The following is a 13,179-nucleotide window of genomic DNA, read 5'->3' as shown; positions in this document are numbered from 1 at the left end:
CCTCCAGGGCCGAGGGCCCCAACCATGGAGCTGCACAGATTCTCAAAAGGTACTCAGCTAGAATCTGGAATCAGTTAGAGTCTGCTAAGCTCCCGGGGGGAGGGGTGGCCAGCACCATAGCTACTGCTGCCTGCCACCATCTAAGCCATTTGAGCTCCTTGTGGGAGGGGCAGCAGCCAGCATTGGGACTGATAGCTGCCTAACACTAAGCTCCTAGGGAGGGGGAGGGGCAGCTGCCATCCCTATAGCTCCAGGCCATACTTTTCCCCTGCTGGAGCGGAGAAGTCCCAAGAGGTATCCCCCACAGCCTAACTGTGGCAGACTGTGGCCAGAGACCCTCTTCAGGCCTGATCCTGACCCATCACTCCTCACTAGGCAGGGACTCCCTGCAGCAGCTCTAACAACTCCTGCCAGGATCTCAGAGACAGAACTCTGATCTCCCTGAGCCTGAGCCTCTAGCAGGAGGGGTAGCCACAGTCTCCACAGAACAGCAGACTTAGTCTGTCCTCTTGCTAGTTCTAAGGAGTCTGGGCAGCCCAGGCAAGTGGGTTTTCCCCCAGCAAAGCACACCCCCTTCACCAAGGGACAGTCAAAGCGCTTTGTTAAATGGGTCCTGCTCCCTGTGCCACCCAACTGGGTGAGACCCCCCAAAAGGGGTTGTCAGATATCCTATTCAGAGCATACCTACTGGCACCAGGTCAGTGCCCCTCAGGGTCAGAGATCCCAGAGGAAGGAGCAGGCACCAATCTTTGCTGTTCTGCAGCCTCCTTGAGTGACATCTCCAGATGCTGGAGCGAACCAGATGAATAAGGCCTGAAGTGAACCCACAGCAATCTGCTGCAGCCCTATAGAAGAGGGATCTGATAACTGAAAGAAAAACAAACAGAAAGTAACAAAAATAGCATCATCAACGACAAAACGCCTCCATAAAAACCCCATCCAGGCCGGGCGCGGTGGCTCAAGCCTGTAATCCCAGCACTTTGGGAGGCCGAGACGGGCGGATCACGAGGCCAGGAGATCGAGAGACGATCCCGGCTAACACGGTGAAACCCCGTCTCTACTAAAAAATACAAAAAAACTAGCCGGGCGAGGTGGCGGGCGCCTGTAGTCCCAGCTACTCGGGAGGCTGAGGCAGGAGAACGGCGTAAACCCGGGAGGCGGAGCTTGCAGTGAGCTGAGATCCGGCCACTGCACTCCAGCCTGGGTGACAGAGCAAGACTCCGTCTCAAAAAAAAAAAAAAAAAAAAAAAAAAAAACCCCATCCAAGATTCAGCAGCCTCAAAGATCAAAACTAGACAAACTCACGATGAAGTGAAAGAATCAATGAGAAAAATACTGAAAACCCAAAGGCCAGAGTGCCTCTTTTCCTCCAAATGATCGTAACGCCTTTCCCGCAAGGGTGCAGAACTGGACAGAGGATGGATGAGACGGGTGAATTGACAGAAGTAGGGTTCAAAAGGTGGGTAATAACAAATTCCACTGAGCTAAAGGAGCATATTTGAACCTAGTGAAAAGAAGCTATGAACCTTGATAAAAGGTTACAGGAGCTGTTAACTAGAATAGCCATTTTAAAGAGGAACATAAATGACCTGATGGAGTTGAAAAACATAGCACAAGAACAACATGAAGAATACACAAGTATCAATAGCTGAATTGACCAAGAGGAAGAAAGGAAGACCATCTTGCTGAAATAAAGCATACAGACAAAATTAGAGAAAAAAAGAACAAAAAGGAACGAACAAAACCTCCAAGAAATATGGGACTATGTAAAAAGATTGAGCCTATGATTGATTGGAGTACCTAAAAGAGACAGGAGAATGAATGGAAAACATACTTCAGGATATTATTCAGCAGAACTTCCCCTACCTAGCAAGACAGGCCAACATTCAAATTTAGGAGATACAGAGAACACTGCTAAGATACTTCATGAGAAGATCAACCCAAGACACATAATCATCAGATTCTCCAAGGTCAAAATAAAGGAAAAAATGTTAAGGGCAGCCAAAGAGAAAGGCCAAGTCACCTACAAAGGGAAGCCCATCAGACCAACAGCAGACCTCTCAGCAGAAACCCTACAAGCCAGAAGAGTGGGGACCAATATTCGACATTCTTAAAGAAAAAGAATTTTCAACCCAGATTTTCATATCCAGCCAACTAAGCTTTATAAGCAAAGGAGAAATAAAATCTCTTCCAGACAAGCAAATGCTGAGGGATTTTGTCACCACCAGGCCTGCCTTGCAAGAGCTCCTGAAGGAAGCACTAAATCTGGTAATGAAAAACCGGTACCAGCTACTGCAAAAACACACCAAAATATAAAGATCAATGACACTATGAAGAACCTGAATCAACTAGTATGCAAAATAATCAGATAGCATCATGATGACAGTATCAAATTCAAACATAACAATATTAACCTTCAATGTAAATGGGCTAAATGCCCCCAATTAAAAGACACAAACTGGCAAATTGTATAAAGAGTCAAGACCCATTGGTGTGCTATATTCAGCAGACCCATCTCACACACAAAGACGCGCATAAGCTCAAAATAAAGGGATAGAGGAAAATTTACCAAGAAAATGGAAAGAAAGAAAAAAAAAACAGGGGTTGCAATCCTAGTCTCTGACAAAACAGTCTTTAAACCAACGAAGATCAAACAAGACAAAGAAAGGCATTACATAATGGTAAAGGGATCAATTCAACAAGAAGAGCTAACTATCCTAAATATATATGCACCCAAAACAGGAGGACCCAGATTCAAAAAACAAGTTCTTAGAGACCTACAAAGAAAGTTAGACTCCCACACAATAACAGTGGGAGACTTTAACACCCCATTGTCAGTATTAGACAGATCATTGAGACAGAAAATTAACAAGGATATTCAGGACTTGAATTCAGCCCTGGAACAAATGGACCTAGTAGACATCTACAGAACTCTTCACCTCAAATCAACAGAATATACATTTTTCTCAGTGCCACATGGCACTTATCTAAAATTGACCACACAATTGGAAGTAAAACACTCCTTAGCAAATGCAAAAGAACTGAAATCATAACAATCTCTCAGAACACAGTGCAATCAAATTGGAACTCAGGATTAATAAACTAACTCGAAACCACACAACTACATGGAAACTGAACATTCTGCTTCTGAATGACTCCTGAGTAAATAATGAAATTAAGAAGAAATCAAGAAGTTCTTTGAAACCAATGAGAGCAAAGAGACAACATACCAGAATCTCTGGGATGCAGCTAAAGCAGTGTTAAGAGGGAAATTTATGGCACTAAATGGACACATCAGAAAGCTAGAAAGATCTAAAATCGACACCTTAACATCACAATTAAAAGAGCTAGAGAAGTAAGAGCAAACAAATTCAAAAGCTTGCAGAAGACAAGAAATAACTGAGATCCAAGCAGAACTGAAAGAGACAGACAAGAAAAATCCTTCAAAAAATTGATGAATTCAGGAGCTGGTTTTTCAGAAAAAATAACAAAATACATAGACCACTAGCTAGATTAATAAAAGAAGAAAAGAGAGAAGAATTAACTAGACAAAATAAAAAATGATGAAAGGGATATCACCACTGACCCCACAAAATTACAAACTACCATCAAGGAATACTATAAACACTGCAAAAGAAAAGCACAATAGATAATATTTTAAGAGAAATAGAAAGTGAAAGCAAATACTTTTTTAAAAATTGAAATAAATGAAGAGATAAAAAGATATCCGAGACTATGACAAATTATGGAGATTGATAAAGAAGATCTAACAAAAGGATAAAAAGGGAGTTGGGGAAGGAGAAACAAGGGAACAGAACAAATGCACAACAAAATGTAATCCCTGAAAAAAATGTGACTACAAATTGAAATATCCACATTGTTTCATACATCTGAGATTATCTGATAATGTTGACCCAGAATAATCAATATCAATGCATATTCTAGTGAAATACTGGACCTTAAAGGAAAGAAAAAAAAATAGCTGATGGTTTATAAACCATCACCTACCCCAGAGGTTGTATTGATAGTAAAAGAATCGGCATTTGTTTGTTTTTTTCTACATTAAAGACATTACAAGTTAACCTGTATACATTGGTCACTGTTTCTAAAGGACATTTTCACAGGATCTCTCATGACACAAGTTATGTGCTTCATTGTTACGTATTTCATTGTACTTCCTATAATCCTTGTTACTCAGACTTTTACAAGTTAGTTTCATTTTAAATGGTCTGAGGTAAAGATAGTTAATACTCATTTAGCCTCTGTTCTCAGCTCTATTTTATATATGAGGAAAGTGTGGCTAAGACAGCTTAAGAAATTTGTCCTCTTTGAAGCAATTGTGAATGGGAGTTCACTCATGATTTGGCTCTCTGTTTGTCTGTTATTGGTGTATAGGAATGCTTGTGATCTTTGCACATTGATTTTGTATGCTGAGACTTTGCTGAAGTTGCTTATCAGCTTAAGGACATTTTGGGCTGAGACAATGGGGTTTTCTAAATATACAATCATGTCATCTAGGAATCCAACTTACAAGGGATGTAAAGGACCTCTTCAAGGAGAACTACAAACCACTGCTCAGCTAAATAAAAGAGGACACAAACAAATGGAAGAACATTTCATGCTCATGGACAGGAAGAACTAATATCATGAAAATGGCCATACTGCCCAAGGTAATTAATAGATTTAATGCCATCTCCACCAACCTACCAATGACTTTCTTCACAGAACTGGAAAAAACGACTTCAAAGTTCATATGGAAACAAAAAAGAGCCTGCATTGCCAAGACAATCTTAAGACAAAAGAACAAAGCTGGAGGCATCACGCTACCTGACTTTAAGCTATACTACAAAGATACAGTAACCAAAACAGCATGGTACTGGTACCAAAACAGAGATATAGACCAATGGTACAGAACAGAGCCCTCAGAAATAATACCACACATCTACAACCACCTGATCTTTGACAAACCTGACAAAATCAAGAAATGGGGAAAGGATTCCCTATTTAATAAATAGTGCTGGGAAAACTGGCTAGCCATAAGTAGAAAGCTGAAACTGGATCCCTTCCTAATACCTTATACAAAAGTTAATTCAAGATGGATTAAAGACTTAAATATTAGACCCAAAACCATAAAAACCCTGGAAGAAAACCTAGGCAATACCATTCAGGACATAGGCATGGGCAAGAACTTCATGTCTAAAATACCAAAAGCCATGGAAACAAAAGCCAAAATTGACAAATGGGATCTAATTAAACTAAAGAGTTTCCGCACAGCAAAAGAAACAACCATCAGAGTGAACAGGCGACCTAGAGAATGGGAGAAAATTTTTGCAATCTACCCATCTGACAAAGGGCTAATATCCAGAATCTACAAAGAACTTAAACACATTTACAAGAAAAAATCAAACAACACAGTCAAAAAGTGGGCAAAGGATATAAACAGACACTTCTCAAAGAAGACATTTATGCAGACAACAGACACATGAAAAAATGCTCATCATCACTGGCCATCAGAGAAATGCAAATCAAAACCACAATGAGATACCATCTCACACCAGTTAGAAGGACAATCATTAAAATGTCAGGAAACAACAGGTGCTGGAGAGGATGTGGAGAAATAGGAACACTTTTACACTGTTGGTGGGATTGTAAACTAGTTCAACCATTGTGGAAGACAGCGTGGCGATTCCTCAAGGATCTAGAACTAGAAATAGCATTTGACCCAGCAATCCCATTACTGGGTATATACCCAAAAGATTATAAATCATGCTGCTATAAAGACACATGCACACGTATGTTTATTGCAACACTATTCACAATAGCAAAGACTTGGAACCAACCCAAATGTCCATCAATGATAGACTAGATTAAGAAAATGTGGCACATATACACCATGGAATACTATGCAGCCATAAAAAAGGATGAATTCCTGTCCTTTGTAGGAACATGGATGAAGCTGGAAATCATCATTCTCAGCAAACTATCAGAAGGACAGAAAACCAAACTCCTCATGTTCTCACTCATAGGTGGGAATTGAACAATGAGAACACTTGGACACAGGATGGGGAACATCACAGACTAGGGCCTGTCGTGGGGTGGGGGGAGCGGGGAGGGATAGCATTAGGAGATATGCTTAATGTAAATGACGAGTTAATGGGTGCAGCACACCAACATGGCACATGTGTATATATGTAACAAACTTGCACGTTGTGCACATGTTCCCTGGAACTTAAAGTATAATAATAAAAAGAAAAAAAAAAAAAAGAAAAAAAGAAAAAGTGAAAGCATTAGAGTCAGGGAGATCTAAGTTCAAATTTTCTCTTTGGTGTTGCTGTTTGATAATAGAGTAGGATTTTAACACCTGCAGGTCTCAATGTTTTTGTCTGAAAAATGGGGATAATGTCATTTTCTTAACTGGGGATTTTTTTTTTTTCAGATTTAAATAATGAGTTAATCTGAAAAAAAAAAAGAAAAAGAAATTTGTCCTCGAATTTTAGCCAGGAATTGTATGATGACAAATCCTCAGTTTTCATCCTGCTGACTCCTCTGGGGCCTTTAATACTTGACAAATAGTAGAGAAGAAAATGTAGTGCTGAGAATGTGAAAATGCTATTATCATCTTTCTAGAGTATTGCATAAAGTTGATGGTCATCAAAATTATAATTCCAGGAAGAAAGAAACATCCAAATAATTAATTTGAATAATTTTCCAGGAATTCCAAATGTAGGTCTTATATGAACCTTGACAACAAAATTTGTTTAGTAGGTACAAGCAGTGAGAGGAAGCACAGAACTCTTGGGAGTCAGGCAATAGTCCTTGAGTAGCTGATTTCAGCAAGCCCACCTTACAGGACATATCTCCAATGGCATTGCAAAACCAAGCAGTGAGGAAAACCTGCACATGTAAGCTTCCATGATGAGATAAAATACCAGAAGAAGCAGGGCCACTGCAAAGGCTACTTTGTAAATAAACATAAATAAGCAGACTAAGATCTACGCAAAGATTTATTATACATATATATTGGAAACCAGTTTTATAGACAGTTGTCAAATGAGTTACAAACCACAATCTCTTTAAGGTACCATGTATATTAAGGAAGTATTTTCTTCTTCTAGACAACAATCTCTGACACAATCCTTTCAAAGAAAATGTCTCATTTAAATCAAACACTACTTTGCTGATTTTTAATTTACAGAGAATTTGAAATTAGAAACTTAAATTATGTACCATCTTACATGTCACATCATTGATCTTCTTTAAAATTCTACATATAAACAAAGTAAAGCAAAGACATGAGGAATTTTACAAGACTACCTCGTATTATTGCCAGAGATGCAAATCTTGATATTCTCTCAGTAAAACTGTATTTACAGGAGGCAAGTGTTTTTCAACCACACTTTATTATTTGGCCCCAAATATCTTTCATACATTCCTTTGAGACTTATCTTGGCAAACAAGGAGGTAAAACAAGTAGGCCAAATGGCACATCACAAAACTCTCAAAAGTAAAACATACTCAGAATTGTAAAGGACAATGCTTATGACATTTGGTATTTCATCTCAACACCAATAAACTTAGAAGGGAACCCTTATTATCTATTATTGCCTGAATTTTTAAGCCCCAAATTAAACATAATTTAAGTTATCTTAGTTGAAAAACTGATGATAATCTTATATTTTAAAACTATATGATTGCATATAGGTAGGCTTAAATGCACATACCATCACACATAGAATCACAAATAATTATAAAAGAAAGTGAACCCATTCTTTTTGAAACAATTAATATGTGCAGATTTTCTTTACTGTCCATATATATTTAAAATTATAAATCAAATCTTAGCAGCATTAATTCATCACTGATACATAAAATCTTTACTAGAATTAAAATTACTACAAGGCCATTGAGTCATTAAAAAGAAAAGCCAAATGCTTATAAGTAGATTTAACAATACCAAATTTGCTCTGAAAGAATAAAGGATACTGTGTCACATAATCTCCTTATTTACTTTGATTACTGGTCTGTAATTTTGCTGAAAATTACAGCAAAACAATAAAAAATGAGTTTTGACATTCAAAGTCAGATTTGGTTGTGCCAGCAAAGAGCATATACTATGAATCAATAAATTTGAGAAGCATTCCTTTTGAATAATGATTTTGAAAATTCTCATGAATCCAAAAAAGTAAAATGCTCCTTTTCTATTTTGAAATTCTGTTAAAATATAACTCCCTATATATTCAATACATTGCTTGTAATAATTTAAAAAATAAAAAATAAATAAAAACCACAAAAAACAAAACAAAAAAAAAGAAACTCAAAAACTATTTAAAGAAACCAATAAAATAATACTGGTATTATCTACAGTACTCCTAATGTTCTGAAGAAGTCTAGTAAAAACAGTTGGGAATGTTAGTACTGCATTTTAGTCCATAATTTGAGAAAAGAATGAGCTGGAAAAGCATAGTAAAAGTTGTGTCATACAGACTTATCGGGATGCCAGGCAAGACTTAGACCAAGCCAATGTCACGTGAGACCCAAGAAAAAATATCTGCTTACACTCAGCCACTCACACTGGATACGGCATCTGACTGGATTACCAGAAGTGATATTCCTCACCATGTTAACTAGGCTAGGAAGGCAGAGATCATTGACAGTAGGAAATTTCATTTCTAGAACTTGTCATAGTCTGAACCATTAAATTGTGAAATAACTACTTATTTACATTTCTCATTTCTATTGAAATCTAAGAATGTCACCATAGGCAACAAACAAAAAAGGGTTATGTTTATTAATAATATTGCTTTTGCCAAGAGAACTTCCTAGTTTTTATTTTTATTTTTACTTTTTTTATTTTTTGAGTCAGAGTTTCACTCTTGTTGCCCAGGCTGGAGTACAATGGCATAATCTCGGTCCACTGCAACCTCCACCTCCCGGGTTCAAACGATTCTCCTGCCTCAGCCTCCCAAGCAGCTGGGACTACAAGCATGTACCACCGTGCCTGGCTAATTTTTTGTATTTTAGTAGAGATGGGGCTTCACCATGTTGGTCAGGCTGGTCTTGAACTCCTGACCTCAGGTGATCCACCCGCCTCAGCCTCCTAAAGTGCTGGGATTACGGATGTGAACCACTGCACCTGGCCTCCTAGCTTTTATTAAAATAGCTGTGCATATTTTTATTCTGCCCCAATGATAAATGTTTAATGTGACTTAGAAAGAAAAGGCTGGAAACTACTGGGGACTTCAGTGAACCATAACATAATCTGCAAACCTTAACTCAAAATAAGATCAAATGTATGAAGAAATTTACCACTTACCAGAAAAGCTACTGATTTCATACAGTAGAAGCCACGTCTATTTAGATAGACTAGCACTTCACTATGGCTAGACATAGCCTCTCCTGACTCCCACCATCAAATGTTTGTTACAAGATACTTTATAAAATATTGGAAAATAGTGTAACGATGCAAAATCAGAATGTAGTATAACAAAGCTAGATACGATCTCTCTCCTTGCTTTCCTTTATAAAAGTAAAAAAATCCCCCATCCTATGTAAACGGAAGTTAAAATATGGTGCATATAGTAGAGTCCTTTAAAAAATTCTGTATTTCCTTGGACATAGAGAGGTATGGAAGGCTTATCATAATTCTCCTAACCACCTAAGCTCTCCTCTTCTAACATTTTGTGTGCTATATTTTACTTGGTGGAAAATAATGTCCTTCCTGTATTACTCTCCCAGCTGCTGAGTGGTACACAAATTTATAAACTTAAAGTATAACATTTGAAAGAAAAAAGATTAGTATAACAGAATAAATGACTGATTGAAGGATCAGTTTAAGTAGGACCATTTAAAGTTAATCCAATTTAAATAGGAATAATACTAAGAAAAACAACCTTATTTTTGCATAATATTGACAATTTTTCATTGTGTCTAGATGAAGAAAAAAATTGCCACTGGGTACTATTTTTAATACTTTGAAATAATGTACAGAAAAGTTTAATTCAATTGACATTTGTACTCTTTCAGGAAAACTAAAACAAAAACAAAACCAAAACCCAGAAAATAACAAGAAGTTTTTGATAAATAGCACAAAAGTAATCTTAAAATATTCTTTGAAATCTACAAATTAGTCTCCAAACATTTTTTGGAACAATTTCCTATGAACAGCATTATGAAGATTTAGTTTCTAAATTCTCATGACCAACAGGTAAGTGCTGAAAAATAGTTTAAATTTTTCTTCATGCTGCCTGTTTTCTTAATAAAACTTAAAATATGTAAATACAGAAAAATAAAGTAACAAATGGCAGGACTTCAATTTTTACAAATGCATATGTAATAAAAGTTTGGATCAGAAAAAAATGCAGAGGATTGATTGACAAATCAGTCAGTACTAAGAGTTCAGGGTATCTGAACTTAATGTTTTGATGGCATTACTGCTTCCTGAAAGCATACCGATGTCTCAGCCAGAAATGGAATCTTTGTGGAGCACAGAACTCAGCATTGAAATCACCGTGCTTTGTTACTTACCATTTTTATTTAATTAAGTGAGTTTCAAAACACTTTTATTTCATGAAATAAACCTAGCTTTTTATATTTTTAAAATTTTGAAACATAGAAATTTATGCCTGCAATCTGGGTGGTATATCTGATCACACACACCTTATCTAGTGGCAGACATAAAATTGAATTGAATTGAATATTATTCAATTCAATTTTTTGCTTTAGCAAAAACTAAAGTTCAGCAAAAACTAAAGTTTAGCATTAGCTCTCATAGGAAAAGTAATTTTCAGTAATTTACCCTGTTACATGTGTGGTTTAACATATTCTAATCATTTTTGGAGTCTTCTTATAATTTATATAAGTAATACCTCTATATAGGCTACCTATTTTATTGAATTTAGTAAGATATGCCAGTACATGCCAAATAGAAGAATTCTGGATTAACCCTAACCCCAAATTAACTGATCTTGAAAGATGTCCAGATATCCTTCCGCATATTTACACAACCCAACTCAAATGTAAACTGACAATGAAAGACCTTTCCAAATTCTCTTCCATAAAGATTTAGAGAAAACTATTAAACCAGTTAATATGAGATAAAGGATATTATTTTATGTTCACTGACATTTTTCTAAATGATTTTTTGCAACTATGGTAATTAGGCTAAATGTCAAATGTGCCTTGTTGACTCTTGTCCGAGTCAGAAGTAAACAGGAAATTTCGGATTTTGACATTTTCATTCATTTTGGAATTGTCTGATAATGACAGAGATCCAATACTACAGGTAATTATCCTGTTTATACAGACTGTGCAAAATGAGTGTACCAGCTAATAACTCAGATATTTCACTTAATCAAACTTTCAAATGATTTTTCTTAGACTAATAACATCGATACAACAGGAACATAGAAAGTAAAACAAGAAAATCTTTATTATGTTTTTTCATGAGAGAAAGAGGTGGTAGAAAATCAAATGTTCAGATTTCCTGGGTTCTTTGAGTGTCAATAAGGACAAAGCTTTTTAAGTCTGTACATGATGCTTTAAAGGTGATTCAATTTAACTAGTAGATAGGAATAGTCCTAATGAAAACAACCTCATTCTTGCATAATATTGGAAATTTTTCATAGTGTCTCGATGAACAAAAAGTTGCCACTGGGTACTATTTTTAATACTTTGAAATAATATACAGAAAAGTTTAATTCAATTGATATTTGTACTCTTTCAGGAAAAGCAAAAACAAAAACCAGAAAATAATAAGCAGTTTTTGATAAATAGTACAAAAGTAATCTTAAAATATTCCTTGAAATCTATGAATTATTCTCCAAACATTTTTTGGAACAATTTACTGTTCCACTAACAGCAATATGAGGATTTACCTTCTAAATTCTCACGACCAACAGATAAGTGCTGAAAAATAGTTAAAATTTTTGTTCATGTTACCCGTTTTCTTAGTAAAGTTACATGCTATCAATAAATAGTTAAAATCTTTTCAAAAAACATCATTGATTTTTTTATATTGGATATTGCTTTTGGTGTTAATCAGTCCTAACATTATGAAATGTAGCCATTGAGAAAATGATAGGTGAATAATAGTTATTTAAATCAAGTATGTTTTTTTTTTACTATGGTGAAAACCTCTGAAAACATTTTGGATATCTTAATTTTTATCAGAACTGATTCATCTGCTTTATTCATTTCAAAAATATTATCATGCTGTTGAAAGAAGAGTTTGTTAATAACAAATAGTCATGATTCCAACTCACATTTTGAAAAAGAAGCATGAAGCTGGAGGACTTGTGTAAAATTTTAATACAAAAGTACAGTAATCAACACAGTATGACATCAATATAATAATAGATATGTAGATCAATAAAACAGGATGAAGAACCCAGTAAAGAATCCACACATTTACAGTAAATTGATTTTTAACAAAGATGCCTAGGCAATTCAAGAGGAAAACAATCATCTTTACCACAAGTGGTGTTAGAACAAATGGATCGCTATATGCGAAACAAAAATCAAACCAAAACGAAAAACCTTAGATGCTTACTTTACACCATATACAAGTTTAAATAAACACGAATCTGAGACAAAAGTAGAAAAATTAAAACGATCCACATTTTAGAAGACGACATCTGATAAACAATGTGTGTCCTTAGGCAAGAATTTCTTAGACATGATTCTGAAAGCCTGATTCACAAAATAAAAACTGGAGAATTTGACTTCATCGAAATTGAAAACTGATGGTATTCAAAAGATCCCATTTCAAAAATGGAAAGGCAAACCACAAAGTGAGAAATACATTTGCAAACCATACATATCAGAAACGCTTGTATCCAGAATATAGTTGTTATCTGTTGCCGAATTACTGTAATACTTAGCATCTCAAAACAACAAGTCACACAGTTTTGAGGGGCAGGAATCTGGAAGTGGCTTAGCTGAGTGGTGCTGGCCCAGGGTGTCTCAAGACAAGCTGTTGGCCAAAGCCGCAGTCATCTGGAGCTAGAAAATTCCGTGCTCACTCACATGGTTGTTGGCAGACCTCGGTTCCTTGTTGGCTGTTGGAAAAATGCCTCAGTTCCTTATCCCAAGGGCCCTTTATAAGCCATCTGATTGTCCTCATGACACGGCAGCTGGATTCTCTGGAATGAATGATGCAAAGGAGTTTGGCAGGGGAGAGAA

The 13,179-nt window shown here is 36.2% G+C and overlaps 2 long non-coding RNA genes across 2 annotated transcripts in view; one reads left to right on the top strand and one right to left on the bottom strand.

The window, feature by feature from the left end:
- Nucleotides 1-13,179, top strand: part of LOC123573048 (uncharacterized) — a 130,477-nt gene that overhangs the window by 75,226 nt on the left and 42,072 nt on the right. The window lies entirely within an intron of this gene.
- Nucleotides 12,292-13,179, bottom strand: part of LOC102139483 (uncharacterized) — a 125,928-nt gene continuing 125,040 nt past the window's right edge. The window contains exon 7 of the long non-coding RNA XR_001489937.4: nt 12,292-13,139. This is a non-coding gene — a long non-coding RNA (uncharacterized lncRNA). The remainder of the gene's footprint in view (nt 13,140-13,179) is intronic.

This window comes from Macaca fascicularis, chromosome 4 (assembly GCF_037993035.2).
Source record: "Macaca fascicularis isolate 582-1 chromosome 4, T2T-MFA8v1.1".
Classification (NCBI taxonomy): Eukaryota; Metazoa; Chordata; class Mammalia; order Primates; family Cercopithecidae; genus Macaca; species Macaca fascicularis.
This window is presented reverse-complemented; position numbering and strand designations above follow the sequence as displayed.